Here is a 21,428-nt window from a genome sequence, read left to right as displayed (position 1 = left end):
ATTCTACTTAAAACAAATAAAAACACAACTCTCTCTCTGTTATACATTTCTGAAACAGTCTTTTTAAATCAAAATGTCTTACACAAAGGTTTTTAAACACCTGACACTTCATTCTGCCTTTTCCTCAGTGGTGACAAAAGGGCAGAACCAATCTTGTTGTTAAGAAGCATAGAATACATTCAGTGTTAGCAAGTGGAAAGGCATGACATGAATAAGGACTCTGTGTACAAATAATCCCCACATATCCATTCAGCCAACTAGGCTTTAACATTTAACTGTACATGAAGCTGAAAAATAGAATTCTATTCTTTTAAACTCAATGTTCAGAATAATTCCTTTGAATTTGCCTTCCATGAATAATACACTGAATCACAGCTCCCTTCATGAGCTTCAGACCTTAGTTTACTCAACTCCGAAGTCCATCATGAAAATACATTCATAGTTTTACTTGAAATAGAACTATTATCTAATTATTTTCATTTAGAAATGTTCCCTTATGCTTCATGCAAAATGTTTGCATCTGCTAGTGGGATATAAATGACATTTTATTTAAATACAAATTATACCTGAGATGCTGAGGGGAGCTGGAATTTGGATAGTAATTACAGTGGTTCTGCAAGTATAAGGATTCACCAGTATATGTTCTGGAGCAAAGGCAAGGGAGGAATGGCAAGGATAGGGTGTAAATGAAAGGTGCACAAACATTTTCATAGTGAGGACCACTTATTAATGGATTGGCTTATGGACCACTTCTTCTGCCATACATTAATGTACCAACCACCTTGCCTCTCATTTCAGATCATATAGCACCCCTCTGACTACTACAGCAAGTGCTTACATGGAAAATTAATATTAGGAAAGAATTAGTGATCACATAGCATTTAGAACATCTATATGTAGAATATATTGGTGGCAGGTTGGAACACATTTGCTCCCTAGAGCCCTGTGAACTGGAGTTGGAAACTCTCAGCCCCTCACAGGGGGTCAGACTGGGCTGGTGCCCTTCCCATTTCCCCAGCAGCCTGCACGAATACTCATCTGGTCATCACCAAGGTACTGGCAATCAGCATCCAACACAATCCAACTCCCCTACCCCTCTCTCAGGCACCCTGCAAATCCTGACACCAGTGCCTCTAGGTTGGTGGGCTTGAGTACCTGAGCCAATCTCATGTATCTGGACTTTGCCCAAGCACACAAGAACCCCACCAAGTGTAAGGACTTCCACAAGCTACTGGAGTTCATAGATGGGTCACTCATTTTCTTGGGACTGGTCACTCACCAGATGGCTCCCATAGATGATATTGGCATTCAAGGTCACCAAGAAATCCTCCTGTTTTGGGCTAATTTGTACATTCCATAATCAGTAGTTCTTAGTATCCCACTGTTCATTGCCTATGACCTGCTCACCTTCTGGCAGTCAGACCTGGTATGTTTTGAATGCCTGTTTTGCTGACAATCCTGTTTCCTGGGATCTGGGACCTGACTGGGACCAAAAACCAGCACTGACCTGGGACCAGCAACCCTTTGGTTTACTCGATCATCCAAAGAATTCAGAAACACAAAGACAGGATCCAAAGTCTACCTTAGCAACCACCAGTCTCCAATGGCTCCAGGGATTCCTGTTAAATATTAACACTATGCCTACATCTTTGACCAAAAAAAAAAAGCTTACACCCTACCATTCCATTGCAGTTATGACTGCTCCATCAACTTCCAGCCAGGAACAGATGTTCCCTTTGGGTGCATTTGCTTCCTCACTGAGTCCAAACTACAGGCATTCCAGAGCTACCTGCGGAAGGGGTTTGCTCCTCCACATTACCAGCAGGAAGCACTGCTCTTCTTAGTTGCTCCTTCTAGCCTTTGTGTACACTACTGAGATCTGAACAAGATGACAATCCAGAACTGGTACCCTTTACTGCTTATTAATGAGCTGTTTGAAAGACTCTACTCTGCCCAGCTCTTCAAAGTTAGACCTCTGTGGAGTTTATAAACTAGTAAGGATCTGGGAAGGAGATAAGTGGAAGACTACCTGCTGTGCCAGGTATGGCCACTTTGAGTATTTGGTTATGCCATTTGGGTTGCGCAAGGTCCCAGAAACCTTTCAGAATTTTATAAATTACATCTTTAGGATACTCTGGAACAATTTATCATTTACCTGGACGACATCCTCATTTACTCCAAAACTCAAGCTCTCCACTCTCATCAAGCGTATGTTGTCTTGGAGAGACTGCTGAAACCACCTGTATGCAAGACTCAAAAAATGTGAGTTTGATAAGGACACAGTGGAATTCTTGGGCTATGTTGTCTTGCCCAGGGAACTCACCATTTGACCTGCATCAAGTGGTGTCAATATCTGACTGGCTGCTCCAAGGATGCATGTGAGGTTCAGAGATTCCTGGGGTTTGACAATTTCTACAGGTAATTTATTAAACTATTCTCTAGCCTAGTTGCACCCATAGTGGTGCTCCTTCGAAAGGGGGGCCCAGTTCAGATGATCCAGAGAGGCTCAGTCAGCCTTTGATTGACTGAAGAGGGCATTCATCTCAGCCCAATGTTCCCTCTAATTTTTTCCATCCATGTGCAGAATAAATTTTGTTATGTGCACTGAGGTAATGTGTGGATGGTGCCACCAGTAGAAACAAAAAACCTGGATATGATAAAAAACTTTAAAACGGGAGCTGTGGCTTTAAAGCCCAACATCAGACCAACACATAATCCCAGCAACAGTTTGATGATTGCTCAAAGAATTTGCCCACAGCTGTGATAGCTCCTGTGCCTTCTTATTACCAATTCTGTTCCAGCCCTGCTCCTGCCTTGTCTAACTCCAGGTTACCTAGCTCTGACCTGTGGCACAGGCAACGTCTATACTACTGGGGTAAATTGACCTAAATTACTCTACTCCAGCTATGTGAATGTAGCTGGAGTTGATGTAGCTTAGGTCGACTTACTGCGAAGTCTTCACAGCACTGCATCAGTGAGAGATGCTCTCCCATCAATTTACCTTACTCCTCTTGTGGCAGCGGAGTACCGGAGTTGACTGGAGAGTGTTCTGCGGTTGATTTAGCGGGTGAATTATGGCATCGGTAATGAGTGTTTAAAAAATGCCTTTCAAATTACAAATTAAGTACTGGTTACACATTTAATCTGGACAGAGGAAATTTACCACAGCTGTTCAAATCTAAGGCAAGTCCCCAGTTATGTGAGTGCCACCATCTTAGCCAGAAATAGAAATTGAACTAGAAAGTGCTAGAGCTGAAAGCATAAGTCTCTTCTGCTTGAATTAAGGATCCCAGTCTGTAGCTGGGGGCTAAAACAGACTCCTCCTCTATGGATTGGGCACAGAGGGGGGCATAGAACATTGGCAAAGTAGGTTACATTTGTAGTAAACTTTAAAATATAATTTCTCCATGTCACATCAGCTAATTATATAGGTGCAGAGCTTGTTAAAGCTGCATGTAGCTCCCTGTCTAGAGCTCTGGTCATTGGTTTTGCATAGCTGTAGCTATGAAAGGGTTATTCATATCCCATTCTCTGTATTGTTTAACTATGTGAATGTCAGACCTGTGACCTGAGGTTTCTGGAACAGCACAGAACCTGCTGAGCTGAGAAGTACTGGGTCCCATCCCTTTTACAACAATATTTCATATCTACTTAGTGCTGAGCCTCTTACAACTGGACTGGCATGGTGGAACACCTTGATATCGCAGACCAGAGGCCAACACGAATGCAGGAGCCTAACTCTGGGTAAAGGAAGTGCCCTGGGGAAGGAACCCAGTGTTAGGAATGGAATTTTTTCTGACAATTTTCATAGGGTGTAAAAACTGTTTCCTGCCCAATTCTAAAATGAGTCTAATTACAGTTGAATGAGCCTGATGGCAAAAATAACAATTTTTAGAAGAGAGGGTTAAAGAAGAGAACTGAACTGAGCGCAGACTTTTCTCTTCTGATTAAAAAGTAGAGCTTCTAAAACCAACTGAGAAATTGAAAAGACACTAATAGAAAGAAAACAGAGGAAAAATGAACGAGGTCAGACTCTGCACATATGCTCAAAGTTTCAGTAAATTTGAGCAAAAACAGATGAAGGTATTTGGGCTGCTGTCGAAATGCTGTTCATCAGCATATCTAAGAACTATTTTTGAATTGCTAACGGGTACATTAACATCCATTATTTTACAGTTTATGATTGAAGTAAATAGATATACTACATTATCTGAAAGTGAATGCATTAATTATAGAGATTTAGGATGAGTACATTTACAAGGTTGTATAAAACATTAAAAGCACAATATTGAATCATTTGTTATTTAGACTAGGACAAAAGATATGTCAGCTTGTGGTTAAAAAATTTGCTTTTTCATGCAAGCTAAGTTTAAATAGATTCTATTTTGAAAGAGAAAAGCCTGAGGAGAAAAGCAATTTTTATTTCTTATTTTTCAGTACATGCTGGGAATTCAGAAGGTCTTACACACCTGGAGCTGATGAAATAGCTTTGCATCTATCTAAAGCAAATTCATGAGTAAAACCCAGATTATTTTTTTCTGATAATTTGTTGGCAACATTGATCACGTTTCATGCATCATGCACATTTCATACAAGAATTGTACAGTTATTTTCCAGAAAGTATTGTATTACATTGAAGACATTTTTATTTGTATGAAATATTCAGGCTGGATTATGCCATCTAAATAAATACTGCGTGGCAGATCTGATGATGAAAGTATGTTTCATTGGTTTCCATTTCATTGAGTTATGCATGAGATCACACTGTTATAGGTAAGGAAATTTCAATAGCACTCAGAACCTTTTCTTTCTCACAGTTTTATAGCAAAACTTTAGTCCAAGATACAGAGCACAAAGCTCACACCTGACGAGAGTGGCCTATCCTGGAGACTGTGTCAAGCATGGGGTGGAATAGGAATGGAACTCTCTAACTGTGACCCAGAGAACTGCTCATTAGGACAGAGCATTTATGCAAATAAGGTTCCTTCCAGTTATCCCTCTTCAGGTTTTGGTCTCATTGTTTCCAAAAATGAGACTGCAATAAATCCCATGGAGCAGAACCAAGGAAGATGGGAGGGAGAGGGACCATGACTGATGCCTTAATGGGGAGAGCTGGATTTGAGTGGATCGTAAGGGAAGAAGGAAGAATGTTCTCACCCTCTTTCCTCATTCCCATATTGTGTGTGTATTTTTTCTTTTGTTTGTTTACCCTGACGGGGTCCACGCTTCACCCTCCCAGTTGACAGTCCTCTTCTGGCACTGTCAGCCCAGAGATCGCTGTCTTGGGTTGTCACTCATTCAGTCTTTCTTATTGTCAATGTGGAGGAAATCTCTCCTGTTAGGAAATGGGAAGATTCTGCATGCACAAACAAGGTGCCTCCTCAACATCATCTCCTCACTGGCAGAGGGAAGAGTTATGAATTCTACTCCACTGCAAGGGATGCGGATAATCATTTACAGAGATTCTACGGCATAGGCAGAAGGGTTTTGTTCTACAGGATGTGTGGGAAGCTCCAGGCAGATATGCTACTTGGAAGAGCCATGGGCTATATCTAGCCCTAAGATAATGCCCTAAGGTGATGTGATGCATTTGGCAATCTTTTGCAGAAATTAGTAGGGTACTTTTTCTCCACAAGACATATTGCATATTCAGTATATGGAGTCTTCACTCTAGGTCAGAGACTGCATTAGCAAAAACATCTTCCACTCAAAATATCAGAAGAGATGAGTAAGAAGAAAACTATATTGACAAAATACACATGGAGAGAGATACTAGACACTCATTCTAAACACAAACTAATGAGCCTTTAATTCCATATGACACTACATCCCACCACGGTGCTGAAAAAAACCAAGCGACACTTTCAAATGACTTACAGTCGATGTATGGAATTGCAACTACTGTATTTTTGATTGTTTAAATAGTAAAGTCTGAAACAAGTGAGTTGCAAATATTTTATTTTATGGTATAAAAAGTATCATGGTCTTATTTGGATTCTGCAGTTTAGGAGAAACTCAGTGAGTGACATGATACACCATTTTGGAATAATAATTCCATCTGTGTCATGGAGATACTCCTGTCCTTTCTGTCTGCTGAAGGAGCCCATTGTATTTTAGCATAAAATTTGACAAGGACATATTGCACAACTTAATTCAATCACATTTAAATATTCTTCAGTATTGTCAAATTTTGGTTAAAAATAACTGAACTACCAAAACTCACAATGGTCACAGTTTTCTTTCCTGAAGATCCTTTTCACTAATAGTTCTTTCAGGAAGAACAAGTATTTCATTAGAACATCAAAAGCTCAAAAGACTGACAACCTTTCATTGAGGTAAAAGCTTGTCCTGCAGTTCAGGAAAGTTCTTCTGCACTTCTTTACCCATGCTAGTGCATATTATGCATGGCAAACTCATTTGATTTGCTTCATAACGTTGCTGTAAATATTCAGATTGTGTCACCACTCCAGTTGTTACAGCAAATGAAAAGTCACCTGGATCTGCCTTGAATTTGTTGCAGGGTTTATGTCTTGGGAAAGCAGAAAATAGACTCTATTAAGAAGAGAGAGGAAATGTGGACTTTACTAGAGTGGTAGAAAAAAGTGTTATAGGAAACTCAGGAGAATGCTTGCTATTGACAAAGAGGAGAAGATTGTGTGTGTTTTCAAAGCTGCAGAGGCAGCCTTCTGAGAAGAAGAAAGTTGAAGAAAGCAGCTATAAAATGGGTGGCAGATATTTGCAAAGAGAGAAGCCTGTGATTAAACAAGAATTAAAGGTCTTTGAAAAGATTTTGTTTTGTTAATGTAACCATACAGAGAGCTTGCATAATGAAAAAATGTTTTAAATATGCCTACAGGAGAGAAGAACTTGGGTCAAAAAGATGCCAATTTGCAATAAACATCTTCAGTCTTTGCATTGACATTTACTTTTTCAACTTCCGTAAGATCTTGGAAATTATCATACTGACATATGAAGGGACAAATTGCCTTTTAATTTTCTGGCATACAAACAGGCTGTTGTAGTTTGAGTGACTTTCCACTGTGTAGCACTTCAGAAGAGTTGCAGTAGCACAAATAATCTTTTCAGGGTTTTCATTGTGTCATCTTCCAGAGGCACATCCAGGGACAACACCCCTACCCCGGCCTCACCAAAATCTGCTTTAATAACATAATGTGATGAAATGTTGGATACACATGAGAAAGATACATGTGAATAAAAAGGGTAATTTCTCCCTTGCCTTTTAATTTCTCTTCTCTATAAAGAAGAGAGGAAGGATGGTTGTGGTCCAGGCACAGGACTGGGCTCTGATCTCGATTCAGTTGGTGGGTCTGTCACAGGCCCTCTCTGACTTTCAGCAAGTGATTTAACCTCTGTGCATTCTGCTGCTCTAAAATTGGGATAATAGCTCTTCCTTTGTCATCTTCAGGTATGTTTACGCTGCAATCAGGTGGTATGATTGCAGCATGTGTAGACATACCCATTAGATCAAAGCTAGCATGAGTAACAATAGCAGCTTAGCCATGGCAGCAATATGAGTTAGCCTCCCGAGTACATACCTAGGGTCTTGGGAGGGGTTCTACTCAGGAGTTTATCCCATGCCACTCATAGGCATGGGAACTAGGGGTGCAAGGGGTGCTGCAGCACCCCCAGGTTTTAGGCAGGGCTCCACTGCCAGCCCCACACTGCTGGCTGCCAGCACCGCACCCAGGGTCCCACACTGAAGCTGGGAGATATGATTCCTAGATCAGCCTGATCTAGCATGCTAAAAAAAACAGGGAGGATCTTGCGGCACTGCCAGTGCCTCAGGTTAGCTGCCCAAGTGCAAGCCCACCCAACTGCCTGGGGCTGCCCAAGCTGGGGCTTCCACCTGTGCCAAATGCCCACTGTCGTTATTTTGAGTTAGTGTAAGTCTGTCTACCTGTGCGGGAGTCACACCTCATACCCCCAGGGACTCGCCCAATGTCATGCTGATCCCTGTCTAGAATCCAGATCTCTTGACTCACAGTCCTGTGCTGTAATTCCCAGAAGAACCAGACACTGATATCCTAGGATTTCCCTTTCAAATTGGTAATATAAGAGGCTAACAAGGTTCTGAGATAAAGGCCTGATGAACTGTTAGAACTATTCCTTCTCTGAGAAACTTTTAGATGGGGATACACTTATTTTGTGAGTTTGTGTTTGGCTTCCCCCTTGCTTGGATCCTCTACAGGGAGATATAAACACATACGTGGAGAAGTGTTTTGTACTAAGTTCAGGATGTACCTTATGTTGATCACTTCTGTTATCCATTTTGCTATATTTCCCCTCTATTCCCCTAGGAAGAAAAGATCCTCTTCTCCCTTCCCTATTTGAATTTGACAGAAGGGAGCTGGAGGCTATAATTTGTTATTTGATGATAACACTTCCTCTCCATTGTTAGAGAGAAAAAGAAAAGCTCTCCACAGTATTACCTCCCAGGAACTTGCTGATGAGCAATTGCTTAGTGTAATTGCTCTGCTTTTTATGTTAATACTGGTAGCTGAAATTGTCTACACTACATCTGAAGCAATGGCTCTTGCAGAGAACTTGATGGTGTCACGGCATGTATCTGACAAAGACTGCAGCAAGCAAAATCTTCCTTAACACTCAGATTACCTTTTTGTTCTTAGTTGACTGGGAGACTTTAGAATGGGTAAAGGCTGCCTCCACAAAAGATGTAGCAGTGATTGATGCTTGTGTGGCTGCTGTTGAGGCTACAAAGATTTTCCTCAATTAACATTTTACTCAATTAACATTTCTATCTGGTCTCCAGCTGAAAAGCAAATGTCTTTGGCAAGTAATGCTAGTGGCTTGTCTACCAGGGGTATATGTACTGATGTTTCTCTCCTCTTTTGCAGCTTGTAAAACTGTACTTGCCTGTTTGGAGCTTTCAGAACTCACAGGTGTCTCTGTCATTTCAAATGGCCCTTTGTACGGAATTATCAATGGGAAAGAAATGACTGGTGCCAGCAACTACTGCTTTGTATCTGATGGAGGTGGGACTTCTGAGGTTTCAATAAGAGGTTGATCCTTCCCATGATGGGAGTGCTGAGTGGTAGCTTGTCAGCTGTTCGATGTTAGACTTGGTGATTTTAATTCTACCTGAAGGAAAGCATGGAAAGGTAAGTAAATGTAGTTTTTATAAATTGAGGTGGTTCTGCAATAAAGAGAAAATCACAAGTTGGTGTTTTAGGCCAATTGTATTATCGGGAGATGTAATATTCCAAAGTAACTTCATTTTTCTTTTTATTAGTTATTGGCCTTTTCCCTTGTACTATCATAAAAACAACAACCTAGTCATCACAGGGGGAAAAGTGCTTCTGTCACAGTGCAAATTTTCAAAACAGGAAAAAAAAGCAGCATTGCAATTTGCTACTTAAATGCACAGTCATCAATAATAAGAGGGGGAATGTGATAAACCTGTAGAGATCGCACTAATTATTCAGAAATAGGGGCTGGGGAAGGTGAACTAGACTAATAGATTTGCAAGAACAAAGGAATGAGGGGGAAATATGAGCGTTATAAATACATAATAACGCAATGTTCCTATCATAGCCCAACCAGGATTATTACATTAAATATCTTTGATGTTAGAATATGCTGCAGGTCATGACAGCCTGTGAAATATAGCATCTGTAAAATGAGATCCATGTATAAAAATTGGTTGAGTCATTTGTATTCTTCGTGGAGAAGTGGTAGCAACACAAAATCCACCACGGCACTAACTGACTTCCTTGCTGGCAGTGTCAGCAGTGAGACAAAGGATAGAATGGACGCAGAGACATTACTATCTTGTCATCCCTAAAAAGATCTCTCTAAATCAGGATTATGAAGTCATTCCTCAAAGTCATGCCTGACATTGCCATCTCAAGGTAGGAAAGGTTACAATGCTGCTGGCCAGTCCCATAATTATTCTGTGGAATTCATTTCCAGGACTGCTATTGCTATATCTTCTACAGAAACCAAATTCTCTTCATTTAATGGGAAAGAACTCCTGCAGAACTTAACATGTGAAGCACTGTGAAGGAAGTTCAGATAATTAGAATTACATGAAAGCAGAGGAAAACATTAACACACAAAAAATAGGCTACATGATGTGAAAAAGAGAAGGAGAAAGCTTTGAATAGATCTGGAAACTCAAACTTTTGCAGTTTCAATTTGAGATCAAGGTCAATAAGATTAACTGTAAAGGCTAAAAAGAAAAGGAGTACTTGTGGCACCTTAGACTAACAAATTTATTTGAGCTTAAGCTTTTGTGAGCTGCAGCTCACTTCATCAGATGCATTCAGTGGAAAACTGAATGCATCCGATGAAGTGAGCTGTAGCTCATGAAAGCTTATGCTCAACTAGATTTGTTAGTCTCTAAGGTGCCACAAGTACTCCTTTTCTTTTTGTGAATACAGACTAACACGGCTGCTACTCTGAAACCTGTAAAGGCTAAGCTTTACTGAATGAACACAGCATGGGAAGTGTCTGCACCAGTCATGGTGAAGCAGTAGAACGCCATCTTGGAAATTGTGAAGTGCACTTACAGTTCCACGTAAGGAAAAAGCATGCATATCAGAACAGCTACACTGATGCCTGTGGGGTCAAGGGTATATAAACCTACATGGATTATCAGAGACAAAATAAATCTGAAGACATGAAAAAGTGAAGGTATTTTTTTTTAAAGAAAGAGCAAGAAAAACATGGCTTTATATCATAACAGACAAATTGCCACAAGGAGGCAAAGGACTTTGGATACAGAAGACCCTGAAAGCTTTGTAGATAATCAGTATCTAGTACTCCTTGATAAACATATCAAAGTTAAAAACCAAGAGAATATATAACATTGTGCATAGAAATGAGTAACTATTTTATCCTGCTTAGCCAGTTCAAATAAAAATTTCTGAAGTGCAGCGTAAAGGACTGACATATGCTGGCTCCCCAAATTTGTCATTTGAAATATCCTAGTTAAAAAAAGCATGAACCGTGTGCTGCTTCATACAGTGTCTTATTCAGATTTTACACTGGATTCATAATTAGTGCCGCAGAAAAACCCATGCTGTAGAAAAGATCAGGGTATAGAACACTGTGAACTAAAAACCAATTTTAAAAAAAAGCATTGATTTTTAGTTGTTGTTAATACCTCATCCTATGAGGGAAGAGGAATTTCTGTTTCATGAGAAATTCCATGATTGCAACATTCATTAAATTCTGAATTGCAACAAAACGAAATAATTTTGAAACTTCGTGAATGAAATGAAATAAAATAAATGTTTGAGGCCAATTGAAATACAATACTTAATTTTGATAAAATATTTCAATTTTGATAACATTTCAATTTTGACATTTGCATATTTTTACATTTTTAATATCAAATTTAAAAATAAAATTTTGAAACAAAAAATCATTTCCAAACAAATCAAAATGTTCTGTTCCAAAAAAGTCAGAGTGGAATGTTTTGACCTTGTCAAAAGCCATTTTCATTTTTTTCCTAAATGAACTGTCAACAAAATGAACATTTTCCCACTGCAAGCTATGTTTCAGTGAAACATTTTCCAGTGGAAATACATTCCCTTCAGAAAATTTCTGATCAGCTCTACTGTTAACACCAGGTTATCTAAAAGGGACATTGCATTAAATTTCTGTCTTCAAATTGGCAAGATCATGATTGATTTTCCCTTTGTGAAAAGAATTATTCCATAGTTAGAAATGAGAGCTGCCTGTAGGGTTATGTATGTTGCCGCAAAGTTTTTCAGAAATATGGAGTGAAGTCCCAGAAATGACCATTGGCTTCAATGGAAACAGGATTTCACCCAGGATCCATACCCATCAGATCATGAAGCTATGTGTGTTCTGAAGAGATTTAATGTCCTCTAGTTGAGAACGAGGTAGGCGCTGCTTGGAGTAACATAATGATGATGTGGGATTTTATGTTCTTGAATTTCTAGTTGAAGTGCTTTAAAGATGAGAAAGAAGCCAATCCCTGGTATAAAATAGAGAATTAAGTAGGCTCCCTGCTTCTGGCTCTGGTCTCTCATCAGATGCCTGACAGGTCTAGTTCTTTCATTATGTTAAATGTTTTTGATCCTCTGCCTTCTGACTGCCCAGTGAATAATCTGTCTATAGGGGAGTATGGCACAGAATTAAAGTCCCAACCCCAAACGAGATTAAAGTTGCATTGGGCAGTGATGAATTTAGACTTCTCATTTTTTAAAAATGCAGGATTTTTATTCACTATGTATTTCAGCCCACAATGAGGAAGAACTCAGTTTTATTACATAGCTATAATATTAAAATAGCTTTCTTTACCGTAGACTTTACAAAAGTAGAAGAAAGAAAATAAAGAACTTAAGCCAACAGGGCTTTTGTAGCCATAGTTTCCCTAAAGGAGACTGGTAATAATAAGGGCTACTGCCTAATTTGTGGTGTGCTTTTAAATACTATCCCCAAAAGCTAAAACACAAATTTACCTAAGTAATGGTTCGTAATCACCAACTCTCTTTTGGAGATATGCACTTATTTCCTAGCAGTCCTTTTCTAGGGTTGAATTTGCAGATAAGTTTATTCAGTATTTAGAGCTGGATTCAGAACTCATTGAAATCTGTAGAAAGACTGGCATTAGACCCGGCTTGTTGTTCCAGAAGCAATCGCTTATTGGTACATTCAATGTAATATATGTTTAGTAGGAAGAGCTGTCCATGCTCACTTTCTCCTGGTATTCTGTCTAAAAGATCTGACTGAAACCTGGTTGTCTGGAAGGTATATATTCTTATTCATAAAACTATAACTATTCTTGAGTCAGCATGAGAGGAGTAGAACAAGTGTCCTATACAGCAACTTTTAATGGTGGGTTTTTTTCCTGTGATTTCTGTGGTGATTTGCAATTTTGCTATGAATGCAATAGAAAATATAGCACTTTCAGATTATTTAACATTTTCCTTTACACTAGGTTATTCAGTTTCCTAACATTTAGAGTGATAAGTTTATAGTCTGTCCAATTTTCTATTTGAAGTGTGCCCAACAGGGCACTTTTTGACACTCAGTATCACTCTCTTCTCTTGCTACTTGAAAGATGGGTCGGACTTAGATCTCCTTGTGTGCCCCCATCTGCTGCAGTTTGCAGCAAGCTCTAGAAAGTTCCTTTTGGTGCTTCTTTAAAAAGTAGCAGCACAGCATACCACGCTACGCCCATTTACTTTCTTTCTTCACTCCCACTACCTTGAGCCAATCTGTCCATCTCCTTTGTGGCCAGATTCCTCTGCTCTGCTGCCCTCCTTCCCTGGTGCGCTACTATAAGCAAGGGTATACTTTAACCCTACATTTAAATCTGCTTTGAAGGGCACTGACAATACTAAGGTGATAAGGAAATGAAGTTAAAAGTTTTTCATTTTGGGGCAATGATTTTGGTGCTTGGTACTAATATGAGCTATTTTGCGGGGGGGGTGTTTACTATCTGTTTAAGTTGCCTGAATCTGCTATCTCTGTACTGTAGGGATTGATCTGTGGTAGGAGAAAGAAAGAGACTGAAAGCCATTTCTTTGCTCAGCGCAAAGGCCCATGTTTTCCCAGACAGCCCTCAGACCCTGGCCACCACTAGAGGGCTCACCCAGAATTAGTGGAAGTGAGAGTAACAAAACTGACCCCTCCCAGAAGCACTGTCCATATGGATACTGACTGGGGACAATCATCGTCCCCAATCAATGGGCCAGACCATTTTTGGCCAGACCACTATTTAAGCCAGAAGGAGGCACAGTAAGTTGTCCTAGCAACTGGGAGACTTCATGACTGGTTGTTGAACTGTACCTAGTTCTTGTCTGATCCCTGGTTTCTGATTTCTGGCTCTGACCTCTGGTTCAACTACTATGCCTGACCACCCCTCCTCTGACCACTAGATCAGCACTCAAATGTCCCAGTTCTGACACCCACTGCCACATCTCCAGTCTGTTTGTGTGAGCATCATCGAAATAGAAAAGGGCATCAGTCACAAGAATGGAACACAGAATGATCTGGAAGCTCCAAAGGGGTGTATTAAATTTGTGACACACAAATATAACTATCTAGCATACAGCTGATTTGAGGTACCTTTTTAAATCATGACTATATAAATAAATGCTCTACTCCTGTGGGAATTCTGCACCACTGTGAATGCGCAGAATTCATGCCTCAACAGATTTCTTTGCTTCCCCAAAGAAAAATTACCCCAGAAATCTCCCCTGGCTGCAGGAAGCTCTGCATTATCTCCCCCGCCCCACCCAAAAACACACTCACTCTCTCTCTCTCTCTCTCTCTTCCCCCCCCCCCTTCCCCCATCGCTCCTCAGCTGGGTCGGGGGGAGGAATGACTGTATGGGGAGCTGCCCTCCGTCTGCCCAACCTCCTTGTATCTGGCCTCTCCACACCCAGAACTCCTGCCAAACCTCACCCCTCCACACCCAGAACCCCCTGCTGAGTCCCACCCACTGCATCCAGTCCCCTGCTGAGCCCCAACACCCCTGCACCTTGACCACCCTGATGAACTCTCCACACCTGGACCCTCATCCCACTGAGCCCAACCAGGTGCACACAGATCTCTACCCAACCAAGCCTCACTCCCAGCACCCGGATGTCCCCACTGAGCCCTTCTCCCCTGCATCCAGACTCCCATTCCTGTGTCCAGACCACCCCTTGCTGAACCTCCCACACTTGAAATCCCCACTTCCCCAGCACCAGCCCCCCCCAGCTCTATCTCCCCTGCACTCAGACCCCTCTGCTGAGCCCCAACCACCTTCACCTGGACCCCCTGTAGAGTCCCATTCTTCCTATATTCAGAACCCTCCAATGAGCCCCTATGCATCCAGATCCCACACAGACCCTCCACCGCACACACACACACGAAGCCCCTCCACACTTGGATCCTGCTGGGCTGAGCCTGCCTGACCCCACCTGGATTGGGGGCCAAGGGTTAGCATGCATATGAGACTCTGTCCTGCTTGCTTGCTATCTTGGCGCACCTGGTGCGGAGGGCAGGGCCCCAGGTTGTTTCTGGGGCAGGCCTGGCCCTTGCTCTGTGTCAGGGTAGGGTGCAGCCTCACTGAGTCCATGTCCTGGGGGTGGAGTGGGGACTGCAAGATGATCTCCCACCTCTGTGCAGCCAGAGGCCTGTGCTCCCCATTGCCATGTTGGAGCCTTGACATGGGTTTATTGACATTTAAAATTTTGCAAAATTCTGAATATTTTATAATATTGTGCACAAAATTTTATAATTTTTTGGTGCAGAATTCCCTTAGGAGTAATGCTCAATCAGTGTAATCATAACTACATTATAACTTCATGAAATTCTTATAGACATTCTGTGGATTTACAAACTCTGAGCTTGTCTGTGTCAGCATACCATCTCTCACAGCCATACTCTTGTTGACATGACATTTTCTCTTTTCAAATTGAGGTTTGCACTTTTAAATTAATTTTTTTTTATAATCTCTAGGATAAAAATGACAAGGTTTTAAATCAATAAAATGTTAATCATATACACCTTGGGGAAATGGTTTTTCACTACATTTTCACACCAAGAACAGAAGTGTGAACCTCCTCTTTCCCCACTCCCTTGCTATTCTTTACTGAGTTCACTCAGGATTTGAAAAGCTTTCTACCATATTTTCTCTCACTTTGGAAACAAGTCTGACCCTACAGAGAGGTTTCTTCTCTACTTGCTAGCACAATGATAGATCCAGAAACAACATCATCAACATATTAGACTAAAAACATATACTAGAAAAAGGTAATTTTTCTGGGAGAAAATTCCAAGTTTTAAGGGAATGTTGCTGAAAATAACATGATATACTATAAGTAAGTCTCTGCAAAAAGCTTTTATGAGGTCCAATGCTTACTGAGAGACTTTGAATGTTAAACATATTTCTGGAGCCCCGATGCTCTTTTGCATTCATTATTCTAAGCTTCCAGAAAGGAAAGATGGCTTTTGATTTACGGGCTGTGACACCTTCTTGTTTCTTCAAGCTTCTATTTACAACTGAAATGCATTGAAAACTAAAAGGGAGGGAGAGAGGATGTTGACAAAAACAACCCCATTATTTTCCTCAGCAAACACATTTTTCCCCAGGAGCACTTCACTTAGCAGCATTTTGCACAGTTTGTTTTATCTGTTTGATTGTTGATATAGTACTCCTTGGTAAAAGTTTGAAAAATAGAGAACAGTGATGCTAAGGGGCTTATTCTCTGCATTCATTTCACCCCTTTTCTTGAGAATTAAGTATTTTGAATATTATTTGTATTGCCAGAGCACCTAGGTACTCTAGTCATGGACCAAGACTCCATTGTACTAGAAGCTGTACAAACACAGAACAAAAAGACAGGTTTCAGAAGTAGCAGCCGTGTTATTCTGTATCCGCAAAAAGAACAAGAGTACTTGTGGCACCTTAGAGACTAACCAATAAGTAAATTTGTTAGTCTCTATAGAACAAAAAGACAATCCTTGCCCCAAAGAGCTTATAGTCTAACTATGACAAGACAACATAGGGATGTAGCCAGATAAGGGAGTACAATGAAATGAGACCATATTAGTCAGCATAACAGGCAGTGGTCTGAGCACACCAGCAGCCTAATCATTGTCAATATTTTTTTTGTAGGCATATTTGAAAATGAGAGTTTCAAGGAGAGTTTTGAAGGAGAATAATGTGTTTGTTTTGCAGATGTTTATGGGGGGCTCCTCCCAAGGTGTGAGAGAGAACATGGGAAAAGGCATGGAAATGTAACCCATGGGTGATTGAGGCTGGCATCATTGGCCAATTGGAGGGAGAAGTCTACTTCTCAAAAGTGAAAGAGAGATGTTAGGTAGGGTGAGGATAGGCCATGAAGGGCCTTGAGAGAGAAGACTAGTAGCTTATGCTTGATCTGATAGAGAAAAGGGAGCCAGTAGTGGGATGCAAAGAGAGGATTATCTGTAGGGTGACCAGACAGCAAGTGTGAAAAATCGGGATGAGGGTGGGGGTTTATAGGCACCTATATAAGACAAAGCCCCAAATATAGGGATTGTCCCGATAAAATCGGGACATCTGGTCACTCTAGTTATCTGTGACCCTAAGAGCATCCCAGTGCCAGAGGGAAAGTGGCTAACTTGTCTCAGGTTTCAGCTGGCCTGACCAATTCAGTGTACCCCAAACCACTGTGGTTATAATCTGTATCTAAAATGTAATATGTCATTGGAAAACTAATAACTCACTGATCATTAATATTCTTGGGTGATGTATGTATGGGATATGTATTAAGAGCTATGATAATATGTTAGAATTATGACTACATGTGTTTAAGCTTGACACGTCAGGGAGGTTGGTTTAAAAAAAAAAAAGTCTGTGAAACATGGATCCTTCAACCAAGAAGGTATGGGGCGGAAATCTCTGGGAACTGAATTATATATAGGTAAGCAACCTTCTTAGGCAAAGATCTTTCACCTAGGAAGACAAGGGAAGCCAGCACCTTGTATTTCTATGTAAGGTCTGACTGAGGGAAAGCCAAACATATTTGGAAAGATGAATGATTTGTGACAGAAATCGTCTTGAATAAAGCCTGTGCTTTCCTAGATTAATTTTTAAAATTACATATACATGTTTTCACTTTTATTTGCTTGTAACAATCTCCACTTTTATTTCTTTTATTTGACATGTCTTATTTTTACTATAAATCAACTTAAAGCTTTGTTTGAAGGGAAAGGTTTATTTACCCCAGTGAAGTTACTAAGTGGTAATGTGCTTTTTGTCTCTTATTATTTCTCTGAGTGGGCTAGGAGAGGGCTGGACACTTCAGGCCACATAGTCTTGGAACAGTTTGGGACTGGGAGTATGTTGGAGTCACCCTACAAGTATAACACAGGCTGGTGGATGCCAGGGTGGGGCCGTTGTACTGATGAAGGCAGGCTGGCTATAGGCAGGCTGATGAAGTCAAAATTGCTCATAGATTCATAGACTTTAAGACCAGAAGGGATCATCTAATCTGACTCCTGCACGTTGCAGGCAACAGAACCTCACCCAACTCCTCCTGTAACAGACCCATTATCTCTGTTTGAGTTACTGAAGTCCTCAATTCATGATTTAAAGACTTCAAGTTACAGAAAATCCACCATTTATTCTATGTGAAACCAGCCAAGTGATCCATGCTACAGAGGAAGATGAAAACCCCCAGGGCCTCTGCTGACCAGAGATGTAACCCCCCCCCCACACACACACACAGAGCAATGGGCTGGGAAATTTATCTTTGCATCAGCCTTCTTAAGGGATGTGAGAGGAACAAGGTAGAGGAATTGTTTCTTGTAGCAAGGGTACTGGAATCAGAAGAAGTCCGAGCCAAGCTCGGAACAACATAATGCTTTTAGAGCATTTCAACGGGGATACGTCTCACTAAAGAGAGAAGATATATATCGGCATAGTTCATTTTAACCACTATATACAGCTGCTGTAATTAGCAAAACTCAATGGCTTAAAACTAGCAGCACATATCTTCAATCACAGTCTTGTAGCTTGAGAGGAAAGTGTGCACATTTTATCAGACACCATATTTAAAACCCTCAAAACAATAATCAGCTGGGTAAAAGTTGTAGTATTTCTGGTCATGTTTAATTGGAAGGGGATAACTCTCAGAAGTCAGCACCTAATAAGCATATTGGGGTGGTTTAAATATTTAGCACAATAAAATAAAGCTCATTATTTTGCATTAGAAAAACTACTTATTGTTTTGAAACTTCATGATCCCTCACATCAAACTCCACCTGAAAAGAAATCTGAAGTCTTTCTCAAAAGAGAAATCACTCATGTTGTTTACATTAGCAGTATGCAATTGGTCCCAGCTGAGATGCCTGACCATCATCACTCCACAGCTGAGTGGAAAATGCTTATAATCCCAGGAACTTGATCTAGATGATAAAGGCTTCAAGGAACGTTCTTGTTGGGAAAACAGAAATGCATGACTAACAAACCTTGAATGGATGATGGGCTTTTGAATTACTGCCATGGAAAGAAGCAACAACAAAAGTTCATTCCTTTAAAAATTATGAGCAAATTTCTTATAATGGGAAGCTGCTGGTGAAATATTTAGTGGCTCATATGAATTTTTTTCATATCGAAAGTCTAATGATAGATCTTTCATATGTGTTCTTGAAACCTTGACTTATGACAGACTCTGAAAACTGAATGAGGGAACCATAGAAATCCCTAAAATGAAGACCACTTACTCTGGCTATCTTAGAACAACAACATAATGAACACAGTAAATAGTACATCTTGTCTTGACTACAAAGCCCTGATGATTCTTCCTACCAGGGAAGTTTAACTTTACTGTATGAGGTTCATCAAACGCACTTGGTAATTATCCACTCTGGGTGTTTCTTTCCATTTTCTTTGTGCACCCAATTCACGGTTTCAGATATTCGGTGTGTGGCTTGATATGTAGTTAGAGGCTGGCAAGCTTTATTGTTAAGGAGAAAGCTCCCTTTTTGTGGTATTTTGATGGCTAAATATGTGTATGAATAAGTTCACAAGTTTACATGAGTGCTATAGGACAATGATCCTGAATGGAAGATTATGCTTTCTAAAAGCCCTGTAGATAGTAGTCTTTCTAGATTTTTCACTTCTTGAATCCCAGCTAGGACCTTATTTTTAGCTTTAAATATAGTTGTCTAAATACACAATGCTCAAAACCAAGAAACAAAACTTTTGCAGGATTTCAGGCATTGGACACATATTTAACACTGTTAAGCACCATCCACCTTGCCACCAAGAACTAATCTGCTCTGTGCGCTGCAGTGTTGACAGTAGTCCAGAAAACCAATGTATTGCCACAGTAAGAGATTTCCTCCATTTGTGGAAGATTCTCCAGCTAGTTTTGGCTTCTATACGCTGATCTCCTGAAACGCCCAACATAAGAGATGTGTATGGAATGCTACTATCCTCCAGCAGTCCTCAGGTGACACACCATTCCCGTGGAGGCCACAGTCAGTGGCATGGCTCTGCGGTATTCTGGGGCTCAGACTGGGAAGGATCAACTCTAGAATCAGGGTTTGCAAATAGCTTCTTTGTAATTTACTTCAGCTGCCTCCTGATTGATTAACTGAGAATTGTCAGACCTGGTGCAGAAAGAGGGCAGAAGGGATCTACACCTTCCTGGGAGCTAAGTGTGGGATTGTTCAGTGAGCACTGAGGGCTGAGTGGGGTTCTCAGCAACAGCAGAGCATGGGAAAGTCTCAAAAGGCACAGCTGTTTCCAGGAAATAGTCTACAGTTGGAGACTGATGAGAGGGCTGGAGGATTGCCTTTATATGGCCAGAAAATGTACTAAGAGAACTGAGCAGGAAGTTGGTGACCTGGGGAACACAGTACGGATGAATGAAGCGTCCTCAGTGATTGGAGGAAAAAGCAGGAGGGAATTCAGAGAGCAGTGAGGGATCTGGGGATTACTGGAATCAGTAGTGGAGAAAGAGACTGGAGCTGGAGAAAGAAAGCGACTTGCTAAGGGAAAGAAATAGTATGCAGATCATGAGGGGCAGCACCACAAGAAACATTGCCAGCATCAACTGGAAACAGATTACATAGCCAGCATCCAAATAGTTTGATAAGTAGAGGTATAAACTGACATCTAATGTACAATCTAGATAAATTGTTCCCTGATATAGTGACAGACAGTTGAGATGTTTACTGAAGATATTCAAAAGGAGGTGCATACAAAATGGTGGCGGGGGGAGGGGGGGAAGAGACTGAACTGGATATATTGAAATTGAAATTCTCTTACTGAGCAATAAGATATTTACAGCATAGGTATACATGCACAGATGTCTAATGAGGATTGCCTGGATTATGGTAAATTTTAAACTGCCTTGAACTGCCCCCTGAGGATTATAGAAAGAAATTTCAGGTATCAGAAAATGAGTGATGAGATTTACGTTACATTTGCAAATCCATTAAAAGAATACATAAAAGAGGTAGATGGGAGTGCAGTTTCCACAATACAGGGAACTTTAGAATCAGTGCTTATGGGACAATTTTCCAAACAGACTTCATATTTGAGAGCACGAACCAGTGATAAACCCCCCAAAACATGGCTCTAAAGTCTTAGATCCTGCAGTGCTTACCCAGGCAAAACTCTGACTGCAAGACCAGGGCTCATACTATTAATGCTGGAGATTGCCACCAGAAGCATCTGGAGGACATGTACAAAAGTGTGAATAAACCCTGCTTAAAATTGTCTACCCAAAAATGAATGGTGATGAGAAGAACTCTAAAGCAATATTACAGTTGTAAAGGTATTTTAAAACTTCACATTTTCATAGCACATATCTACTCCCTGTGTGTATTTTCCTCCCTTTTTTTTCCTGAGTCATCATCTTAATGTATTAATGTATACTGCAGCCAGCAACTTCGCAAAGCTATTTATATGAAACAGCAGAAGA

General features: G+C 40.6%; 1 protein-coding gene across 1 annotated transcript in view; it reads left to right on the top strand.

Annotated features, from left to right (window-relative positions):
• The window catches only part of SNTG1 (syntrophin gamma 1), an 814,219-nt gene that overhangs the window by 33,557 nt on the left and 759,234 nt on the right, over window positions 1-21,428 (top strand). The window contains exon 2 of the mRNA XM_074944402.1: window positions 8,877-9,140. The gene's annotated coding sequence lies outside the window, so the exon portion shown is untranslated. The remainder of the gene's footprint in view (window positions 1-8,876; window positions 9,141-21,428) is intronic.

Source organism: Natator depressus, chromosome 2, assembly GCF_965152275.1.
Source record: "Natator depressus isolate rNatDep1 chromosome 2, rNatDep2.hap1, whole genome shotgun sequence".
NCBI classification, from domain to species: Eukaryota; Metazoa; Chordata; order Testudines; family Cheloniidae; genus Natator; species Natator depressus.
The sequence above is the reverse complement of the archived record's forward strand: the minus strand, read 5'-3'. Positions and strand labels throughout refer to the sequence as shown.